The sequence below is a fragment of the Macaca nemestrina genome, chromosome 8 (genome assembly GCF_043159975.1).
Source record: "Macaca nemestrina isolate mMacNem1 chromosome 8, mMacNem.hap1, whole genome shotgun sequence".
Lineage (NCBI taxonomy): Eukaryota > Metazoa > Chordata > Mammalia > Primates > Cercopithecidae > Macaca > Macaca nemestrina.
In genome coordinates, this window is record NC_092132.1 from 88,078,444 (window position 1) to 88,100,311 (window position 21,868).

Below are 21,868 nucleotides of genomic sequence, written 5' to 3' on the forward strand. Positions count from 1 at the left end.
AATCACTACACTGCTTTTCACAATGGTTGAACTAATTTAAACTCCCACCAACAGTGTATAAATATTCCCTTTTCTCTGCAGCCTTGCCAGTATCCAATATTTTTTGACTTTTTAATATAGTCATTTTGACTGGTGTGAGATGGTATTTCACCGTGGTTTTGATTTGTATTTATTAATAATCAGTGATATTGAGCTTTTTTCCCATGCTTGTTGGCCACATGTAAATCTTCTTTTTAAAGTGTCTGTTCATGTCCTATGCTCACGTTTTAATAGGGTTGTTTTTATTTCTTGAAAATTTCTTTAAGTTCCTTATAAATGCTGGATATCAGACTTTTGTCAGATGCATAGTTTGCAAATATTTTCTTCTATTCTGCAAGGTGTCTGTTTATTCTGTTGATAGTTTAATTTGCTGTGAAGAAGCTCTTAAGTTTAATTAGACCTCATTTGTCAATTTTTGCTTTTGTTGTGATTGCTTTGGTGTCTTTGTTTTGAAACATTTGCCTATTCCTATGTTAAAAGCTCTCAATAAACTAGTTAGTGAAGAAACATATCTCAAAATAATGAGAGCCACTTATGACAAACCCACAGTCAATATCATACAGAATGGGCAAAAGCTAAGACCATTCCCTTTGAAAACCAGCAAAAGACAAGGATGCCCTCTCCTACCACTCCTATTCAACATAATATTCAAAGTCCCAGCCAGAGCAATCCGGCAAGAAAAAGAAATAAAGGCATCCAAATACAAAGAGAGGAATTCAAAATAGTTCTGTTTGCAGAAAACATGATTCTATATTTAGAAAATCCCTTAGTTTTGATCCAAAAGCTCCTTCGGCTGATAAACAATTTCAGCGAAGTTTCAGGATACAAAAATCAATGTACAAAAATTACTAGCATTCCTAAACACCAAAAACAGCCAAGTTGAGAGCCAAATCAAGAAGGCAATCTCATTCACAATTGCCACAGAAAGAATAAAATACCTGGAAATATAGCTAACAAGGGAAGTCAAAGATATCTGCAATGACAATGACAAAACACTGCTTAAAGAAATCAGAGAAGACACCAACAAATGAAAAAACATCCTATGCTCATGGACAGGAAGAATCAATATCATTAAAATGGTGATACTGTCCAAAGCAATTTATAGATCCAATGCTCTTATTATCAAACTAGTAATAACATTCTTCACAGAACTAGAAAAAACTATTTAAAAATTCATAAGGAATGAAAAAGGAGCCCAAATAGCCAAGGCCATTCTAAGCAAAAAGAACAAAGCTGGAGGCATCACATTACCTGACTTCAAACTATACTACAGGGATACAGTAACCAAGATAGCATGGTACTAGTACAAAAACAGGCACACCGACGAATGAAACAGAATAGAGAGCCCAGAAATAAGGCTGCATATCTACAACCATCTGATCTTGGACAAAGCTGACAAAAACAAACAGTAAGGAAAAGATTCCATGTGTATATGTGCCATGGACATGGTAAAGTGGTATCAGAAGAAATAAAGAAAACGCATATTTGTAATGCTGAAATTATTTTTTAAACGATGAGTTTTTAAGATACGGTTGCAACATAAGCTGTGTTTACATATATTCCATAAAGTTCTCAGTAGAATCTATTACATAGAAAATTCAAGCAAAAATGCCACATTTTCCCTTCAAACATATGAATATTTCTAAAAATATGCTTTTCTTGCTTGGAAATTTTAGGCAGTTACTGACCTTCACCTCTTTACAGTACGTTTGCAGTCTTCTATTTGCAGAAATATAAAAGTGAGAACAAAATTCAAAACTCACAGAAAAAATATAGTGGTGTAGAATGCCCACTTATACTAGCCAGTATCTGTTATTGCTTCTAGTTTAAGTGTATTTCTACATTTAACCCTAAAATGCTATGTTTTTGTACAAGTGGACACAACAGTAGCTGGTTCTGAAGAGAAGTTGGAAACTGTGAAAGATACATTTGGTTGAAGAAAGCAGCCTTCAGATTTAGACAGACTGCTCCAAGCTACAGCATTCCCTGTCCAGGGTTTAGAGAATCTTCATGTATTCCCTAACACTGAACAGAAAGCTGACCAAAAATGAAAAGGCTAAGTGCAGTGAGAAAACATAAATAAATACTAATATGGTTTGGCATTGTGTCCACACCCATATCTCATCACGAATTATAATTTGTACATGTCCAGGGAATGACCTGATGGGAGGTGACTGGATCACGGGAGCAGTTTCCCTCATGCTGTTCTCTAGACAGTGAGTGAGTTCTCATGAGATCTGATGGTTTAAACGTGTGTGGTGGTTCCCCTCCCCAGTTCTCTGGCTCCTATATGAGATGTGTCTTGCTTCCCCTTCACCTTCTGCATGATTGTAAGTTTCCTGAGTTCTCCCCAGCCATGTGGAACTGTAAGTCAACTAAACTTCTTTTCTTTATTAATTACTCAGTCTCAGGTAGTTCTTTATAGCAGTATGAAAATGGACTAATGCCAATATCATGGGAATTCAGAAGAAAAAGAGGACTTTCAGTCAGAATGACCAGAGTGCTTCATAAATAAGATGTATTATCAGCTTCACATCAGATAAATCAGATGTGGATAAATGAGAACAAAAATATCTTGGAGAAGGAAGCAGAGGTAGTGTGAGCAAAGCGATGTTTATCACAGTGGCGATCGTGTCAGTCTTATTCATCATTTTGAAGAAGCATTAAATGCTATACAGATTAGTTGCACTTTAGGAGGTGTCAAAGAAAATGGCAGGTGACAGGGCCAGAAACATAACTGAAAGTAGAAAACTGATGGTCTTCAGAGTCACATGAAGGACAGTGAACTTTATTCAGCAGGCAGTGGGGATTTCTTGAAAGGTTTTGAGAAGTAGCACAAATAGAACAATGCTTTAAAAAATAGACTGATAACCACAGATAAGACGAATTATAGTACAAAGAGAAAGTTGAGAGTCCAGAGCAGAATCCCGGTGAAATGAAACGAGTGTTTAAACCAAAGTGAATGTGATCTACATGGAGACAAGAAAATGAATGCAATAGTTTTAACAGAGGTTGGTAAGAAATTAACAATGACTCAGTGCAGATAATAAAAGAAAGAAGAATAACAAGTTTGAGTGTGAAAGCTATGAATTTGGATTTAAAAACACATGCAATGAGGATGAAAAGATCTGATAATATGCATTTAATTTACTCCGAGACAACCTAGTTGCCTAGTTGTGACCAAGTATTAAATGTCTTACACATATTAGCTCACTTAGAACATATGACTGAGCTCAGTAAGCATGGATTTGGGTGTAATCAACATAAGAGATATAGCTGAGGTCACAAGATTTACAAGAGAGAATTTTTTATACTAAGAAATGTCAGGCTTGACAGCAGGAGAAGAAAACATGAACTAAAGCAAATGCTAATATTTAGTCACCTGAAAGGGTATATACATGGAAAACAAAGTTGTTAAGAAAGTTTTCAGTGAGAATGGGAGTTCAGGGATATCAGTTTTGGAATGTGAATCATGAATGCTAATATGACCTGTAAGTCATCTGTAGTGAGCAGGACATAGGGGCCGGGATCATGGTGTAGATATCAGGATTGAAACTGTGACTCCTGAAATATAAGCCGGAAGGCAAATGCATATTTTTAAATTCATTTCCAACTGTTCCAGGTATATATCTTTTATTTCAACTAGATATTAATCTCCAGCAGGAAACAGAAATGATTTCTTAGTATCTTCCAAAACTCACACAAGGCAAGGAACTCAGTTATGCCAACACATGTTTTTGATTGCATGTTTTAAGAACAAAACTAGATATTTTTTTCACCAATTAATTAAAACAAACATAGTGATCCCTATTGAGCATCAGTAAATATCCTAACAAGTTAAATGTCAACTTTAAAATAAAAACATTGCATTTAAATCACTGATAATCTTGGTAAGCCTGTTAAATTAGAAACCGATCCACTAGAAGACATATGTCATCAATATAATCAACAAAGGATTCATTATCAAAATATATGAGTAATTTCCACAAATTCAGCAAATACAGACAGCCTTATATAAAAATGAGCAAAAGACATGAACCAGCTAGTCACAAAAGACAATATCCAAATGGTCAATCAGAGACACAGTAGGAAGAGAAAAGGTGAGCCATTGATTATGTTACCATGACAACTGATGTAAACTAGAACTCTCTCCTGCAGACTGCCAACAAACATGAAAAGATTCTCAATTAGGGATAAGCAAAATGTCAACCAATGCCACAATGTAATGCCATTACCAGAATATCCAAAATTAGAAAAGAAATGGTGCCGATTGTTGCCTATTGCACGTGGTAGAACTAAATCTCTGACACTGCTGGAGGAGAGCTAATTATTTACTATACGTTGGAAAACTTGGATATTATTTTCCAAAATAAATTATACATTTCCTATGGTTCACCAGTTCTAGTCTTACAAATGTGTCCAACTGAGGTGTGTACTAATGGGAACCAAAAGACATGCATAAAAATTGTTCATAACAGCATTACTCATAACAATAAAAAACTGGGGAATATTTCGATATTCATCACCAATACTATCAATAAATTTTGGGGGTCCCAGTGCAGTGGCTCATTCCTGTAATCTCAGCACTTTGGGAGGCTGTGGTAGGTGGATCATCTGAGGTCAGGAGTTCAAGGCCAGCCTAGTCAACATGGTGAAACCCCGTCTCTACTGAAAATACAAAAAAAAAAAAAAAAAATAGCCAGGTGTGGTAGTGGGCACCTGTAATCCCAGCTACTTGGGAGGCTAAGGAAGGAGAATCGCTTGAACCTAGGAGGCAGAAGTTGCAGTGAGCCAAGATCCCTCCACTGCACTCTAGCCTGGGTGACAAAAGCCAAAACTCTGTCTCAAAATAGATGGATGGATGGATGGAAGGATGGATGGATGGATGGATGGATGGATGGATGGATGGATGGATGGATGAATGGATGGATGGATAGATAGATAGATAGATAGATAGATAGATAGATAGATAGACAGACAGACAGACAGACAGACAGATAAATAGAATTTTTAGACAGATAGATAGATAGATAGATAGATAGATAGATAGATAGATAGATAAATAGATAGATAGATAGACAGACAGACAGACAGACAGACAGACAGACAGATAGAAAAATAGAATTTTTGGATATTCCACACAATAGAAATACTATTCAGAAAGGAAAACGAACAACTGCCATAGATGATCCTCAAAAACATAATATTAAGAAAAAGCAGCCAGACTAAAAAGGAAGCACACTTTTTAAATTCCATACACATAAAGTTCTGAGTACCTCTAGTACCTCTCTCTAGCAAGATTTGACTGGTTCAGGAGGAACACATCAAGTGAGCATGCATACAGCTCCAGTAACCACACTGCACATTCAGCCCTTACCAAGTGCTGACGGACCACTCTGCATGTGGACAACCTGCCCCAAGGGAAGCATCAGCGAGAAGAAACCAATCCCAGAAGCTTGCTAACCTATGAGACCCCAAGTCAAAAATCAAACCATGCACTTGATCTCTCAGGTCACCCACTTGGCCCACTTCCAGGGGTACTTTATTACCTTTGGCTCTTATTCTGATGCTGTTTAATAAACTTTCACTCCTGTTTTAAAACTTTCCTAGGTCTCTCCCTCTGGCTTACTCTTGTCAGCCAAATTCTTTCTTCTTAGAAGACAAGAATTGAGGTTGCTGCAGACCCATACAGATCTGCTGCCACTGATACAGGAGGTAGAAATAAATGATTTAGGACGCTAGTAGCTGCGCCAATAGAAAAGAGCTACTTGGGGGCCAGGCATGTCCAACACAGAGGCTCCATCTTCCCTTTTATTGTTACTATGTTTACAGTGAAAAAAAAAAAAAAAAAAAAAAAAAAACAGAAAAAGAAAAAAGGGCAGTTCAACACCGGCCAGGTAGAAAAGCCATTTGCATAATAAAAGGTTATGGTGGGGACATCCAGCTTTTCATGCCCTATGCAAATGGTATACCTGGTCCAACCAATCTTTTGTGTCTTATGTAAATCAGACACCCCCACTTCAAGCTCATCTATAAAGACCCTTGCACTTCACTGCAGAACCAGCGACCTATTTCTCTGGGACCCTTCTCTGTAGCAAGAGAGCTTTTTTCTTTCTTTCACCTATTAAACTTCTGCTCCGAGCCTCACTCTCAGTGTCTGTGGCCTAGTTTTCCAGGTCTCTGAGACAACGAATTTCAGATATTTACCGCAGACAATAACGCCATTTCATTGTGGGGGCTGGTTGGGGATCCAAGGTAGATTCATCAGAAAGGTGAGTAAACGAGTGGACCCTAAACCCTTACTTTCATTTTGAGGCCTTCTGCCCTCAACTTTAAAATTATAAACTAAAAACTGGGCAACTGATAGCAAATTAAAAAAAAATCTTTAGGGTGGCCACCATTCTCAATACTAAGACAACAGAGAAAACTTAGTGAATCCCCCAGGGCCCTCAAAGTGCTGGGAAGGTTGACTCTGTTTTGACAGACAGCCTAGATGTCATGTGCGTCTGGAAGACGTACAGACTAATGCTTGCTTTCCGGGACAACAACCCACTGTTACCCAAAGGCTTCTAACTAACTCCACCCTCCCCGACTGCCTGATGGGCACCAGCAACAGGATCTTGGAGTCTTTCCTACTGTAATTTTCCTCCTTTCCTGTCCAAGACAACCATGTCTCTTCTCCACTGTGTGTGTGCAATGCTGCAGAAATTTTCAAAGCTCAGGGAAATAATCCTGTTAGGCAAGATTTGGAAACGCTCTGGTAACTGGGAATATGGATCAAGGGAGTGCCGTTTTTGTCATTTTCTAGAAACAGAGGGTCTCACCCACCCCACCCAGTGAACCTCTCTCTCTCTCTCCGCCCTTGGTCTGTAGAGCACATGGTATTTCAAGGTCAACAGCACCACCTAATGCAATTAGAATCCTCTCCATGAGACACCTTGTCAGTTCTTTGCTGAAACATTCTAGTTTCTGAATTCTTCTCACTTTTGCACCCTCTACTAGAGACCAGCCTTTATGCTTCTTCTGTGAATGGGAAAACTCAACAATGAGGAGGAAAATGTCCTCCAAAATGAAGTCTTAGCCCCAATACTGTCCCATGAGCAGGAAAACCACCTTTCATTCCTTACATTATTTTAAGGCACCCATTCTGCCTCCAATTAACATGTTACTCAAATAGTAACATTTTATGTCTGAAAGTTAACCAGAATCACTGCCTAAGAATAAATACATTAGTCAAGGCCATAATAGCAAAATAAAGAATTCAACTCAGTACACTGTCTCCATTAAAGGGGCCTTGCCCAAATACAACTATTACATACTATTTTCCAAGATCTATCTATTGAGGAGCCACACAGGTCACACAGGTTTACAAAGTCAAAAGAAAACAATCACCAATGGAGAACCAAAGGTTACTAGACCCTTGTAAGCACTGCACAATCAACACAGCTCTTTTAATAGTCATATCAGGCAGGCCCAAAGGAAATAACTCCCCAACAGTGGCAAAACAAGTTCTGGGAAAAACACTGAAGGCAGTTAGTGTTCAGGCTCCTCATGGTCCCCCTTATTCACGGCACCTTCCAAATGCAATGTCAGCCCCTCCAGTGTCATCACTCCTCATTCCATGGTCTGACACTTACCACTGCAGGAAATACCTAATGGAGATGATGTCACCAAGGTTCCAGTTCCCTTCTCATTGCAGAACCACAGGCAGATAAGGAGAATTCGGCTGGTTTTCGAATGACCCTGATAGGTATAAAGAAGCTTTCCAAAATTTAACTCAGGTGTTGGACCTCGCATGGAGGGATGTTATGCTGCTCCTCAGACAAACCCTAACTGCAGCCGAAAAACAGGAAGATGTGCAGGCAGCTGAGAAGTTCAGAGACAAGCAATATGTGTCCTACAGTGTGACAAAAAATAAAAATAAATAAATAAAAATACAAGACAAAATAGGGAAAGAAAAGAAACAAAGGAAACTCCATTACCAAAGGAAGAGAGGCAGTACATCTTGACAACCCTGGCTGGAATCCCAATGACTCAACAGTTTAATAGAAATACTGGATACTTTTAATATTCAATATCGGACATTTTTGATATTGAAAGGCCTACAGAGAACTAGGGCCAAGCGTCTAAAATTAGTCTGTTTTAAAATTGCTGACAAAAACATACTGGAGAGAGAGCAATTTAAATGGAAAAAAGATTAATGGACTCACAGTTCCACATGGCTGGGGACACTTCACAATCATGAGAGAAGGCAAAAGGCATGTCTCACATAACGGATCAAAATGGGCAAGGTTTAGCAGCTCCATCATCTTTCTCTGAGAACACTCGACTGGTGAAGGAAGAATGCCTCAAGTAAGTACGTGTAAGATTCTAGACATCGCACTGTGTACGCCACACACCCCGCCCAAGGAGCTCGCTGGCTGCTGCACTGAACAGCCCTATCCCAGGGAAGGATCAGGGGAGAGGCGATGACGCCAACCCAGAAGCATGCCAACGAAGGAGAACCCAAGTCAAAAATAATACCATGCACTTGATCTGTCAAGTCACTCACTATACCCTCTTCCAACTGTATCTTGCTTCCATTCCTTCCTGCTCCAAAGTGCTGAAGAAGCTATCATTCCTACTCTTAATCTAACTGTCCTGTTACGCCCTAGCAACAACTTCTCAGAAGCCTTTTGGGGCAGTCTGAACAGCTCTCTGGATAGAGCCTAGTACTGTGGCCCTTTAAAGACTGCACCTACTTGCTCATTTCCAGTCATTGCCCCTCTGGGAAGAGGGAAGATTCTTCCTTCACCCAGGGCGAATTTTCACCCTTAACCACAAGTGCTCCAGAGTTTACCACCTTATGTAAACAAGGCATTAAATGTAAACCTCTCATTTCCACTGTCCGCCATGATGTCCTCTCAGGTGTTCCTGCCGCCCACCAGGCAATCTCCTGAAGCACTCCTTCTGCTGTCCATGCAATGTTCTTAAGTCTTCCTTCTGCCCAGTGTGCAGTCTTCCTGGATGGCCCTTCTGTCGTATGTTCATGTCTGCCAAACACTGAATCGTCTCAGATGTTCTTCTGCCAAATGTGCAATCCTGTCAGACATTCCAGTCACTCCAGGTAGCTGGACTGACATGAGCAGGGTATGAGGGGTTTCCCCCACCACCACCAGAAATGTCAGACAACCAGTAGATGATGGTCAGGCAGTTGTTGAAACGTTTCTTTGGAGGAAAACCGTTCGCAGCCTGCCAGTGCCAAAAAAGGGCAGCCTCCCAAAGGACAAAAGAGCTGGAAGGTGGACATCAGCAGCTTCCCGGTAAAATCCCAGGAATCATGTGCGTGGGCTCATGCAGGACACCTAACAGCCAGAACGGTTGGGTTTAGCAGCTCCATGCCCTTCCTGTGAGAACACTCAATGGGTAAGAAAAGGGCACAAGCCTAAGACTCTAGGAACCGCACTGCGCGTGTGACACCCAAAACCCATGGGCTGACAGGCTGCGGCACCAGTGGACAGACCCACCTGAAGGAAGGATCAGGGGAGAGGCAAAAACACCACCCTGAAAGCCTGCCAACAAATGACACCTTGAGTCAAACCCTGCACTTGTTAACTCAGGTCTCAAAAGACAAATGATCATTCTAAGCACATCACAGGAATCACGTGGCCTTCCCTAGTGACGGGTTTGCAATAGGCATGTGCTGTAACACAGCCCATATGACATTTCCGGAAGGTCACTGTGAGCTGCTGACTTGACGCCCTCTTCAAAAGACACCTGGGAAGAAGACCAACGCATCCACACTTCAGATACTGCCTTCAGACAACACGCCAACTGCAGCTGTTGCTACTCAGTCCACCGGAAAAGCAGACATGAACTAAAAACTGCCTGCAGCATGGCTGGAAGGGAAAACGTGAGCGTGACATGATGATGCCAACACAACTCTGGTACCTATGGCTTCAGTCGCTCTTACTTGGGTCATCTACTATTTATAGCCAAGAGCATCCTGAGAATGTGGCCATGGCCTGCAAAATATATCCTCTACCCCTTCTGCTCTGGATTGCTCAAAAATCTTCCCTAAGCTCACTTTTTCTAGACATTCAAATCATGCCCAACCACATCAGTACCACACTCTTTCCAAGAGCAACAATGTACGGTTCCTAAAACGATACGACTTCATGTGAGTCTCTGACCTTTGGAACTTGACGTTCCTTCAGAAAATAGGGAATCTTCTACAGATGTTCCTTCTGCAAACTACATGAGCTTCTAAGATGTTCTTTCTGCCACACATTCCACCTTATAAGATGTTTCAACGATGAAATGTTCAGTCTTCTCGCATGCCTACTCTGTCAAACCAGGGATCCAATCGCATAGTTCTTCTGCAAAACATTCGACCTCATCAGAAGTGTCTTCCACCAACCATTTCATCCTGCCAGATGTTTCCATGTTACTGTGGGTGGCTGGACACACAGGAGCAGTGCAGGAGAGGGCCTAGCCCACACGCCACCAGATATGTCAGGTGACCAGGACATGACGGATCAGGCCGTTGTTAAATTGCCATTCTAAAATAAGAAAAGATGGCTGGGAGAGGTCACCAGGGATGGGCAGTCCCCACAACAGAAAGAAATTCCAGAAGGTGGTGATGAGCAGCTCCCCAAGAAGATCTCAGGAGACGGACAAGGGAGCTCACACACACCTCCTCACAGGCATACTGGCCAGGTTTTACTGCCCTATGACCCTCCCCAGGCAACATCCTACTGCCGAAAAAGGCACGCCTCAAGTGAGAGCACTTACAACTGCAGGAAAAACGTCATGCCTGTGGCCCCTCCCAGCTGTCAACAGGACACCGCCGATGTGGACAGCCCACCATGCAAAAAGGGCGGCTCTTCTGGAGAGCACAGCAAGGCTTTCCATGTCTTCCTCTCTTGCTTCCGCCCGCTTCCGCCAATAGTGTCCTTTTCTCTACTCACAGTCACACCCTTCTCCAGATGTTTCCAGGCCTTCCAGGTCCTATCTGAAGGGTGAAATGTCCAGCCCCCTTGCGGCAGCTAGCTGAAAAACAGACTCCTCATCTATCATGAGAACCTGGGAAGTGGGAGTCAGACAGCAGAGATCATCATTGTCTTGCTGGAATGCTCTCAGCCACAGTCACTCTCACGTCACGGAGACAAAGACAGAGGCTGGACCAAGGCTGCAGGCGCAACAGACCAATAGCACTGGGACCAAAGCTGATCCCAGGCTAATACACGGCTGTTAGAGCAGGGAGGAAGGCAAGACCAGGGGTACACAGTAACACTGGTTCATTCTGGGACCCTGGGGATGAACGGGGCTCCCCCAACCACGTTCACTCCAGCACCTCCTCTCTTCAGTGGGTGATCGTGATGAGATGGGACCAGGATTGGCAGGGACATGGTAAGACCGAGACATCCCAGAGCAGTAAGGATGAACAGTGGATGCCCGATTCAGGATCCTGGGAAAGTTAAGAGAGACCAAGCACGTTGGAGATAGTCCTTGTAAGTCGCCAGAAACATTTCCAAAACGGGAGATGGGAAAGAAACGCCATGCAGCTTGAAAGGTTGTTAGGTCTGTTAAATCCTTCCAGAATTGACGCTTTACCAGAGGCCAGTCAGGACCATTTGCTTAAGCGTCATCTCTGACAGCTTCCACGCTACTACGGGAAGCCTCAGCAGACATGAAAGCCACCACGGGGCCTAGGAGTGTTTCCCACCTGGCCCTTTACAGGAAGAGCAGGACAATCCCTGCATCACGCCGTGACTGGAACGCCCTAATACTCACTGCTCATCTTCTGACTCCCCTGCTTAAAAGCTTCCTGTGAATCTCCACAGGAAACCTGGCTGGCTCCCTATCCACAGCCTTTCTTCTTCCTCACTGGAGAAACGCAGGGTTATCAGGATCTTTATTGTTCCCTCAACCCACCGCAGCTTCTGAAGGAGGAATGACCATTCTAAGCTCATCACAGCAATCACATGGCCTTCCCCAGTGACTGGCTTGGCAGTGGGCATGTGCTGTAACCCAGCCCATACGATGTTACTGGAAGGTCACTGCGAGCTGCTGACTTGACTGCCTCTTCAAAAGATACCTGGGAAGAAGAGCAACCCCTTCACCCTTCAGATACTGCCTTCAGAGAACAGCCAACTATAGCTGTTGCTACTTGGCCCACCGGGAAAGCAGATATGAACTAAACACTGACCACAGCACGCTGGAAGGGAAAATGTGAGCATAACATGATGATGCCGACACAGCTCTGGTGCCTATGCCTTCAGCCGCTCTTACTTGGGTCATCTACTATTTACAGCCAAGAGCATCCTGAGAATGTGGCCGTGGCCCGCAAAATATATCCTCTACCCCTCCTGCTCTGAACTGTTCAAAAATCTACCCTCAGCTCACCTTTTCTAGACATTCAAACCACGCCCAACCACTTCTGTACCACACTCTTGCACCAGCAACACTGAGCTGCTCCTGAACCTGACAGAGTTCACGCGAGCCTCTGACCTTTGGAACTTGACGTTCCTTTGGGCAAACAGGCAATCTTCTACCGATGCTCCTTCTGCGAATCATGCAAGCTTCTCAGACTTTCTCTCTGCCACACCTGTTCTCTCTGTTCCACCCTGCTAGATGTCTCTTCGGCCAAGGCCAAAACGTATCTGTCCTCTCACATGTCCCTCTGCCAAACTGGGGATCCAGTCACATGGCTCTTCTGCAAAACATTTGATGTCGTCAGACGTGTCTTCTGCCAACCATTCCATCCTGCCAGATGTTTCTGTGTTACCGTGGGCAGCTGGTCAGACAGGAGCAGCGCAGGAGAGGGCCCCGCCCACACCCCACCAGACATGTCAGGTGAACAGGAGGTGACGATGGGTCAGGCGGCAGTTTTGTTGACATAAAAATCTAGCTAGTTTTCTCCAAAAGGCAGGCATTTCATTTATAAACATAATTTATCTTTTCCTACTTGCATAAAGTCTCACCATTACCATGTTATAAATTCTTACATATATTTGGGTGTTTCTGGATTTTCTATTCTCCTGTATTCATTCACCTGTCTCTTCAGCTGTTAGCAAACTATTAGTGAAAATTGATAGCATCTTTTGATATGTAGAAAGGCAAGACTAAAATTTTAACTCCATTACAAAAATTTTCTTAATGTTATCACAATACTAAAAGCATGTGTATTTCAAAAATGTTAACTTTGATAACTTTATGTATGTAAAATGGATAGAGAAAACCGAGTCGTCTTATTCAAGAACATGAACCATCTTCCCACTTCAAAGTTTCCTTCTAAGGTCCCTCTGCAAAGAACATATTTACATGGGAATTCATTGATATAAAATATTGGATTTTACCCAAAATATTCTTAGCCCAGAAAGCGATATATTATGGGAAGTATTTCTTTCATTATCCTTCTTTCTATAATGTATCTAACCATATTTTAAACCATATAAGTCAAAAATAAAACACTGTACATACTTAATTTTGATAATTAAATCACTTTAAAATTCTCTCTAAAGTGCTCTGTAAGAGGAACTGTGAGTGAGTCAGAAACCAGCTAAAGTTTTGGGTTTATTTTGCTGCTGGTAAAGATGGCCTGGGCACTCCACCTCCAAGGCGTCCACATCCCAGGCGCTGCGGAGCCCGTCCGGGAAGAACGCCCAGCGTCCTGGGCCCCAGGACGGCCCGCCCCGCACACCCATTCTTTCCATGCCTCCCCTCGCCCCCACTCCCCAAGCCCCCAACTCTGAAGGGAGTGCTTCTCCCCACCCGCGCACCTCCTCCGGCAGCCCGCAGCCCGCAGTTCCCGACACCTGTTCTTGTAGGTTTCAGATGGGTCCTTTACTCTTGAGCAGGAGGCTCCGCTGCAGCTTCCACACATTCGTTCCCTTGGACGCAGCTTTGTGGATCCTCCCGAGATCCTCATCTGGGGCCTGGTACCAGACCCGTCAGTAAAGATACAGTTACTCAAGTTGCTCAGGGGCACCTGGCCCTTCTGGCTCTCCACAGCCACTATCTTTGTGGCCCCGCTACCAGCTTCCGAGATGCCACAACTTGCCCTGGCCCGTCCCCCTGCCCAACCCCCACCCAGCCCCCACCAGGCCCAGCAACCAGAGAGCAAGGTGGGCTGGCCCCGACCTCAGACAGGCACACTCCAATCTCTCTGACAGGGCATCTCCAACCTCTGAGAAAACTCTGAGAAAAAGCAGAGCCGTTAGGTGCCAGTGCGCATGACTACCTTAACCAGTGGCCGCCTGGTGACCCTGTGCAAGGCGAGAATCTGCGCATGGCGGGAAACCCACCAGTGAGCCACTTTCTCGCACCATGTGCAGGTGGCGGCTGCCGCAGAGCGGCCTGTGGACTGGCGGGGCTACCCAGAACGCAGCTCTGGGTCAGGCCTGCCCGGGGGCCCGCTTGACTGCACCACTCCCTTCTTCCTCCTGGACAAGTGCCCAAAGCGAGGGGTCCTGGCGCTGGGCACCGTGCAGCCACTGGGATGGGGCTGAGCACCGGCTCCCGCCCTCCTACAGCTTCTAGGCTGACCTCCTGAATAAGGTGTCCGGCAGTATCTGGCCAGGGGTCCATGCTCCTGGTGGCGGGCAGGGTCGGGGGTTGCCACAGCTGCTGATGCACGCCACGTGCAACCAAGTGTCTAAAGTTATCACTGTTTCCCAAAAGATAAATAAACTGATATTTAGGGTCAACATGGAATACTAAGGATAGTTGAGACATAGTTATCTTAAGCAAGGTTTCTTCCCTTAATCGCATAAAATCAATCACTAAGGCTATCCCGCGTAAGACAGAGTTTGAATTCAATCTTTTTTCATGTTCTAGTCCACTGTTCAATTTTATCATCAATAAAGCAGACTTTTTAGAAAAACATCACAATATGCCCCAATATGTTAAATATATGTTACTGGAATTCTACTTAACATCAAATATGAAATACTCTGTTTCCAACTGTTTTATTCTACTAAATACACAGTCAGTGGCTGATACATAGTCTGGGTTTTACTGCTTTCCATGTTAGTTGCTCCCTCCCAGATCCCTCCCACTGCTACCCCAGCTTTTGGTATGCCCCTCTTTTGTAACAGTAATCATGTGTTGGAGGAATCGTTTTCTTAATGTTCTCAACTGTGTGTTTCAAAGAATAAGGGCCCCATCTCTTTTGAGTTTCTGGAAATACTGTGGCACACAATAAGTATTTGTTCAAATTGGTGGGCAGCAAAGCCACATGATGGTATGTTTAAAATCACTTTAAAATTACAGTTCTTACAATATAATCCCATAAACAGCTTGGCAACCCATTAGATTTATGCAATTTTATTGCATATACTTCCATCTTTTACATGTTTTCTTTGGGTCATTTACGTCATTAAAAATCACTTTCAAGTTATAAAGAAAGTATTTCAGCTTCACTTCCCAAGGTTAATAGGAGTCCACTCCTCCCATTTTAACCATCTTATGTTTCTGCTGTTTATATTTGAATAGTGGCAGTTCTCTCATGCTGTGTTCCAAAAATATAAGACTATTTTTTGGAACTCAAAACAAATGTTTCCCATAGAAAAGTTAGAAAGCAAAGAACAAAATACACAAAGGTCACCTGTGTTCCCACAACCATCCACGAAAGCTTATTTAACACACTCCAATATCAGAGAACCCAGCCACACTGTGCTATCTTCTCTAGAAAAAAATGTCTTATTCCAACTGGGTATGTCTGAAACACATTTCTCTTCCCTCTCCTCTTCCACAACCTAAGTGGTGAGGCTCCCTACATTCAGCCCTTCCCTCCTTTCCAGTCCTGTGCTGCTTCTCTAGGAACAGAAACTGAAGTATAGTCCGGCAAGAGATATTCCAGGTACAAGGATCAGAGAGAAGACATTGTTCCGGCGCATAAAAAAAAAACAAGAGAATTTATAGTGCTACAAGTGGCTGTTCACAAGATCCCCATGGGACAGGCCCTGAGGTGCACCCAGCGTTCTAAGGGAGACAGAGGCTATAGCTGGGAGGAAGGAGCTCTAGGAGGCTCCTTGGACAGGGTGTGTTCTCATGCAGAAGTACATTATCACTCATTCATTCACCAGTAAACACTGAGAACATACAATCTGTTAGTACTGACTATATTCAGAAAATAAAATAGGCACATAGAATTTGCAGTCAATGGTGGCAGAACACATTACTCAAGTAACTCTCTCAAACATTTATCATTAAAAACTGAGATAAATTCCTTTAAAAACAGAAGGAAAGGAAAACAATTCCATGAGAGTGTATGTAAATCATTTGTCCTAGCTTGAGAGATCCAGGCAAGATTCGCTAAGGATGTAATACTTAAGGGGAAATCTGAAAGATCAGGAAGACAGCGGGGATGGAAAAGAAAGGAGAACACTCTAGGCAGAGGGAACAGGGTGAAAAACACCTGTGGAAAAGAAGAGACAGTATTTTCCAGAGAGGAGGAAAGAACAGTCATGGAGAACAAGGCAAAGGGAGTGGTAGAGGGTAAACAAAAACAGCCTGTCTCATAAACTCATTCTTCACAAGTATTCAGTGAGAAGCTACCATGTGCCAGGCACTCTGTGAGGCCCTTGGGATGGAGCAGTACCTAAGACAGGCAGGACCATCCCTCCCACAGCACTCACAGTGCATGGGAAGGACAGACCAAAAAGTAAACAAGCAAGATAATGTCAAACAACAATGTGTGCATGTGACTGCCATCAGTGAGCTGAATTTCTATGTGAGCGAAGTCCACGCACACAGATTATACCTACCCATGGAGCCTTATTTAAATGTTGCTGGCTGTGGCACACATCAAGATGCATGCAGGAATTGTTCCCAAAGCCAGATCATACATTTTTTATAGGCAAGGCACACCTGTGCCCATTTTTAAGACATATATACTAAATAATAGCCAGATAAAAAAAGAATTTAGCCCTATGTCAATATCCCTTAGTACATGAAACATATTTGATGCATTTGTTTCTCATTTGACAGCATAGGGGAACTATCACCCAAACAATACACTTCAGCCAAAGGAGAAGGAAGGGCTGGGAAAGCGTGCCTTGAGATGTGTCACTCTGCCCCCACCAGCTCACATGCTTACATGTTCTCTCTCTCTCTCTCTCTCTCTCTCTCACACACACACACACACACACACACACACACACAAACTGCCCCCTCTAATCAGGCTATTTATTAAGCTGCTAGTGCTTCTACACCTTGCTCTTTCATGCCTCCATGCCTTTGCCTGTGCTGTCCACCCTGCAGTAAAAACCTCCCATGTTACCTCTTCAGCTCCTTGGGGTCCTTGTATCTAATTCACGCATGACATACCGCAGGAAGCTGTTCCCTGAGTTGCTTGCTGCTAGTTGGGTTAGTTATTCTTACGAACTCTCTCCTACCAGACCTCTTAGCACACGGTATTAAAATGTGTGTTCACATGCCTCCCACCACACTGAACTCCTCAGCGGGGAAGCTGCTGGACAGTGCCTAGGACATAAGAGAGGGGTGTGAAGTTGGTCTAATAAATGAGATGAATGAATGAATGAACCAATAAACAAATGGCCTGATTTCACAATTCACAGCCATTACTGGAATTCTGTCTACCACAAAAGAGTGAAGAGATATTTCTATAAATTGAGACTGGTGTTTATGCATCTCAGGGATTTAACCCCAATTGTGCCCCTTCCCACTCTGACACACTCCACTTGTCCCCCACACCCATATCCTGTGCCAGAGGAACACACTCCACAGCTGAATCTAATGGAGGCCTGAAGCTCCAGCAAAGTGGCCCTCAAGTAAATCCTGCTGCTCACTCCTCCTGGCCTGGAGTCAGATATCCTGTGAGTGCTGAGGCCAAAGAAAATGGAAGGACAGAGTCAGATGGCATCAACCACAGTGGGGAGCACAGGTGAAGGATGTCTTGTGAAAGAGGGATGAAGGGAGGGAGGCTCTACGACAAGGTGATCAGGGCTGGGGCACAGCTTCAGGATGTATGCTGAAACAAGCAAGCTTATGCCAGGCTGCAGTGACAGAGAGACAGGCAAAAAATGCTCTCAGACCCTCTGCACCACACAAGTCCTAGGAAAAAGGCTCTGGTGGCTGCTTTTCAGAGGACACAATCCTCTGGGGAATCCTGAGGCCAGAAAAGACACATGGCTAATCATTTCCCCTGAGTAATCTTAAAACACATACATACACACAATAAACTTTGGAAACAGTTCTAAAACACAGCATGTTCTCAAAATCAAGAGAAAGAAACTCACTTGTACTTTCTCATCCTACCTCTCAAGAAAGATTCTCTGTGTCTGCTGATATCTTTAATTCCTTTAATAGCAATAGTTTTTCATTTCATAAAAAGAAATAAAGGGCAAACCACCTGTGACACATAGTGTGAATAAATTTCAGCCAAATTAAATTAGATTACTTAAAACAGCATGCTCAGAGTAGAGCAGATACAGGTTCAAATCCAGTTTCCACTGTTTCCTAGCTATACCACTGGACCCCGGCCTTTTTGGCACCAGGACCAGTTTCGTGGAAGATTAATTTTTCTTCATTGTTGCGGGGGATGGTTTTTGGATGATTCAAGCACATTACATTTATTGTGCACTTTGTTATTATTACATTGTAATATATAATGAAATTATACAACTCACCATAATGTAGAATCAATGGGAGGCATCAGCTTCTTTCCCTGCAACTAGACTGTCCCATCTGGGGGTGATGGGAGATAGTGACAGATCATCAGTCATTAGATTCTCATAAGAAGCACACAACCTAGATCCCTTGTGTGCACCACAAGCATGCTCACAACAGGGTTCATGCTCCTGTGAGAATCTAATGCCATTGCTGATCTGACAGTAGGCAGAGCTCAGGCCATAATGATGGGGAAAGATGGGAAGCAGCTGTAAACACACATGAATCTGCTCTATCGCCCACTCACCACCTCTTGCTGTGCAGCCATGTTGTTAAAAGGCCAGAGACCAGGACCCCTAGGCTACATGGCCTCAAAATACATAATAACTCAGTCTCCACTTGTTTATTTATACAATGAGGTGCCACCACCTCTCCAGGAGTAAAGCCGTCAGCAGGACACACAATCAGCTACCTCTCCCCTTCCATATATTTTGATGCGGGGTGAAAAACAAAGAGAAAGAATGGATGAACTAAGGCATAGAAGGCAGAGAAAAGGGAAAAAATGATATTGAAATGATAGAACTTTTCAATTTTCTTTAGTTCTTTATGGATTTAAGGGAAAGGCACTCGTGAACAGATCACATCGGCGGCTCAGCAGCTCCCACTATGGCTTGTCAGGAATGACCACCAGAAGAGAATGTAGAAACCACCTGGGAAAATCTCCTACAGCATCCAAAACAAAATGTCCCCTCAGCATCTATTTACATATTTCCAATGACAAACACAACATTCTACAAATCACATTGTTAAATATTCTCACTGTAACTGAGGTTATCCTTCCTTGGACCATGTGTACCTTTTCTTATTTCATCGGGTGGTATTCCATCTCAGCACACCAAAGAACTACTCCCTTCCAACATGTGAAGGATCATCCTCTCCCTCAACATCTACATCTCCTTCCTTCAAGGGCACCCTCTTTTGAAGGTCAGTTTTCCTTTTGATCCTTCATTCTTAAACTTAAACTCAAAAAAATACAGATGCATATAAACATCTATACATTTGCTTAAATGAGCAAATATACAAAATCCTTAAACCAACGTTCAAGCTGTGCCTCAATTTTATTTTAGTACTGACATTCCTCATTATATCTCCCCTTATAATATTTATTTTTTATTCTTCAGCTTCAAGGTAGATTTACATGTCATAAAACTCACTTAATTTAAGTGTACAACTCAACGTGTTTTAGTGAATTGACATTGCAGTCCATGTTTAGAATCCTCCCATCACCCCAAAAGTTCCTTCATTCCCATCCACAGTTAATCCTCACTCCTATCTCTAGCCCCTGGGCAGCCATTGACTTACTTGCTGGCACTAGTTTCGTCATTTGTAGAAATTTCATATAAATGGAATCATATAAACTAGTCTTTTGTGTCTAGCTTCTTTCACTCAGCATGTGAATTTGAGCATTTATCTATGTTGTGGCACTTGGCACATTCCTTCACACTGTTCAATAGTATTCCACTGTGTGGATGTACCACGGTTCACTCACGGCTGACGAACATTTGGGTTGTTTCCAATTTGGGCCATTATGAACACCACTGCCATAACCATTCACATACAAGTGTCCATGAGGATATGTTTCCATTTATTTTGGGGTAGAATACTAGGTTTTATGGTAAGTAAAAGTTTAACTTTTTAAGAAACTACAAACTCTTTCCCTCAGTGGCTGCCCCATTTTCTATTCCCACCAGCAACATGTGCCCACAGCATCACCCACACTTGGTACTGCCACTCTTTCTGGGTGTGAAGTGGTATCTCACTGTAGTTTCTATTTGCATTTTGCCAATCACTAATGGTGCTGAGTATATCTTTTCATATGCTTACTTTGCATTCATATATCTTTTTTGATAAAATGTCGATTCAAGTCTTTTGCCCTCTGCTTATTGGGTTGCTTATTTAGTTCCCTAAATATTCTGGGTACTTATCAGATCCTTATCAGATATAAATTTATCCCTTATCAGATATAAATTTTGCAAGTATTTTATCCTAGTCTATGGCTTGTTTTTTTCATTTTGTTAATGGTGTCTTCTTTGGAAGAGGAAATGTTTTTTATTTTAATGAAGTCCAAACTACTAATTTTCCTTTTATTTTGTCATATCTTCAACAAAATAATGTCATATCTTTTAATGTCATATCTTTGCTAATCCAATGTCGAACATATTTACTCCTATTTTTTCCTACAGGTTGCACAGTTTTTTTCTCACTTGTAGGTTTCTGGTCTGAGTTAATTTCTGTGTATGTTCTGAGGTGGAGCTCAAGATTTATTATTTGTTTGTATGTATATATACAATCGTTACCGCATCATCTGTTGAAAAGATAATCCTTCCCCCAGTGACTTGCTCTAGCACATCTGTCAAGTCTTTGACCATATTTTACTCAACTAATTAACATGTCTGTCTCTACACTATTAGCACAGTCTTTGATGACTGTAGCTTTATGGCAAGTTTTGTAATGCTGTAGTGTAAGCCCTTCAATTTTTTCCTCTCCTAGATCCTTTGTGTTTCTGTGTTTCCATTTAAGTTTTAGAATCAGCCTGTTCATTTCTACAAAAAAAAAAAAAAATCAGCCAGGCACGGTGGCTCATACCTGTAATCCCAGCACTTTGAGAGGCCAAGGCAGGTGGATCACAGGGTCAGGAGATGGAGACCATCCTGACTAACAGGGTGAAATCCCATCTCTACTAAAAATACAAAAAAAAAAAAAAAAAAAAAGATTAGCCAGGCGTGGTGGCACATGTCAGTAATCCCAGCTACTCGGGAGGCTGAGGCAGGAAAATCACTTGAAGCCAGGGGAGGTAGAGGTTGCAGTGAGCCGAGATCGTGCCAGTGCACTCCAGCCTGGGTGACAGAGCAAGAGTCCGTCTCAAAAAAAAAAAAAAAAATCTTGCTAGAATTCTGCCAGGGATTACATTGAACCTATTGCTCAAATGTGGAAAAATTGCCGTCTTAACAAGATTGAGTCCCCTAATCCATAAATATTGTGTATGCCTCTATTTATTTATTAATAGATCTTTACTTTCTCTCAGCAATGCTTTTTATTTCCAGCGTAGCTCTTACACTTCTTTTTAAAATTTATTTCTACGCATATTGTTCTTTTTGATGCTATTGTGAATGGATTTTTTAAAATTTTAGACTATTCATTTATTTTATATGGA

The 21,868-nt window shown here is 42.6% G+C and overlaps 1 protein-coding gene across 6 annotated transcripts in view; it reads right to left on the reverse strand.

Moving 5' to 3' along the window:
• LOC105482255 (uncharacterized) overlaps window positions 1-21,868 on the reverse strand; it is a 220,647-nt gene that overhangs the window by 134,706 nt on the left and 64,073 nt on the right. Inside the window, exons 3-5 of one of the 6 annotated variants that reach the window (XR_011607015.1) lie at window positions 13,839-13,958; window positions 8,250-8,368; window positions 7,677-7,936 (exon numbers count right to left, since the gene is read on the reverse strand). The exons of the other annotated variants lie outside the window; for them this stretch is intronic. The gene's annotated coding sequence lies outside the window, so the exon portion shown is untranslated. The remainder of the gene's footprint in view (window positions 1-7,676; window positions 7,937-8,249; window positions 8,369-13,838; window positions 13,959-21,868) is intronic. 6 annotated transcript variants of the gene reach the window in all.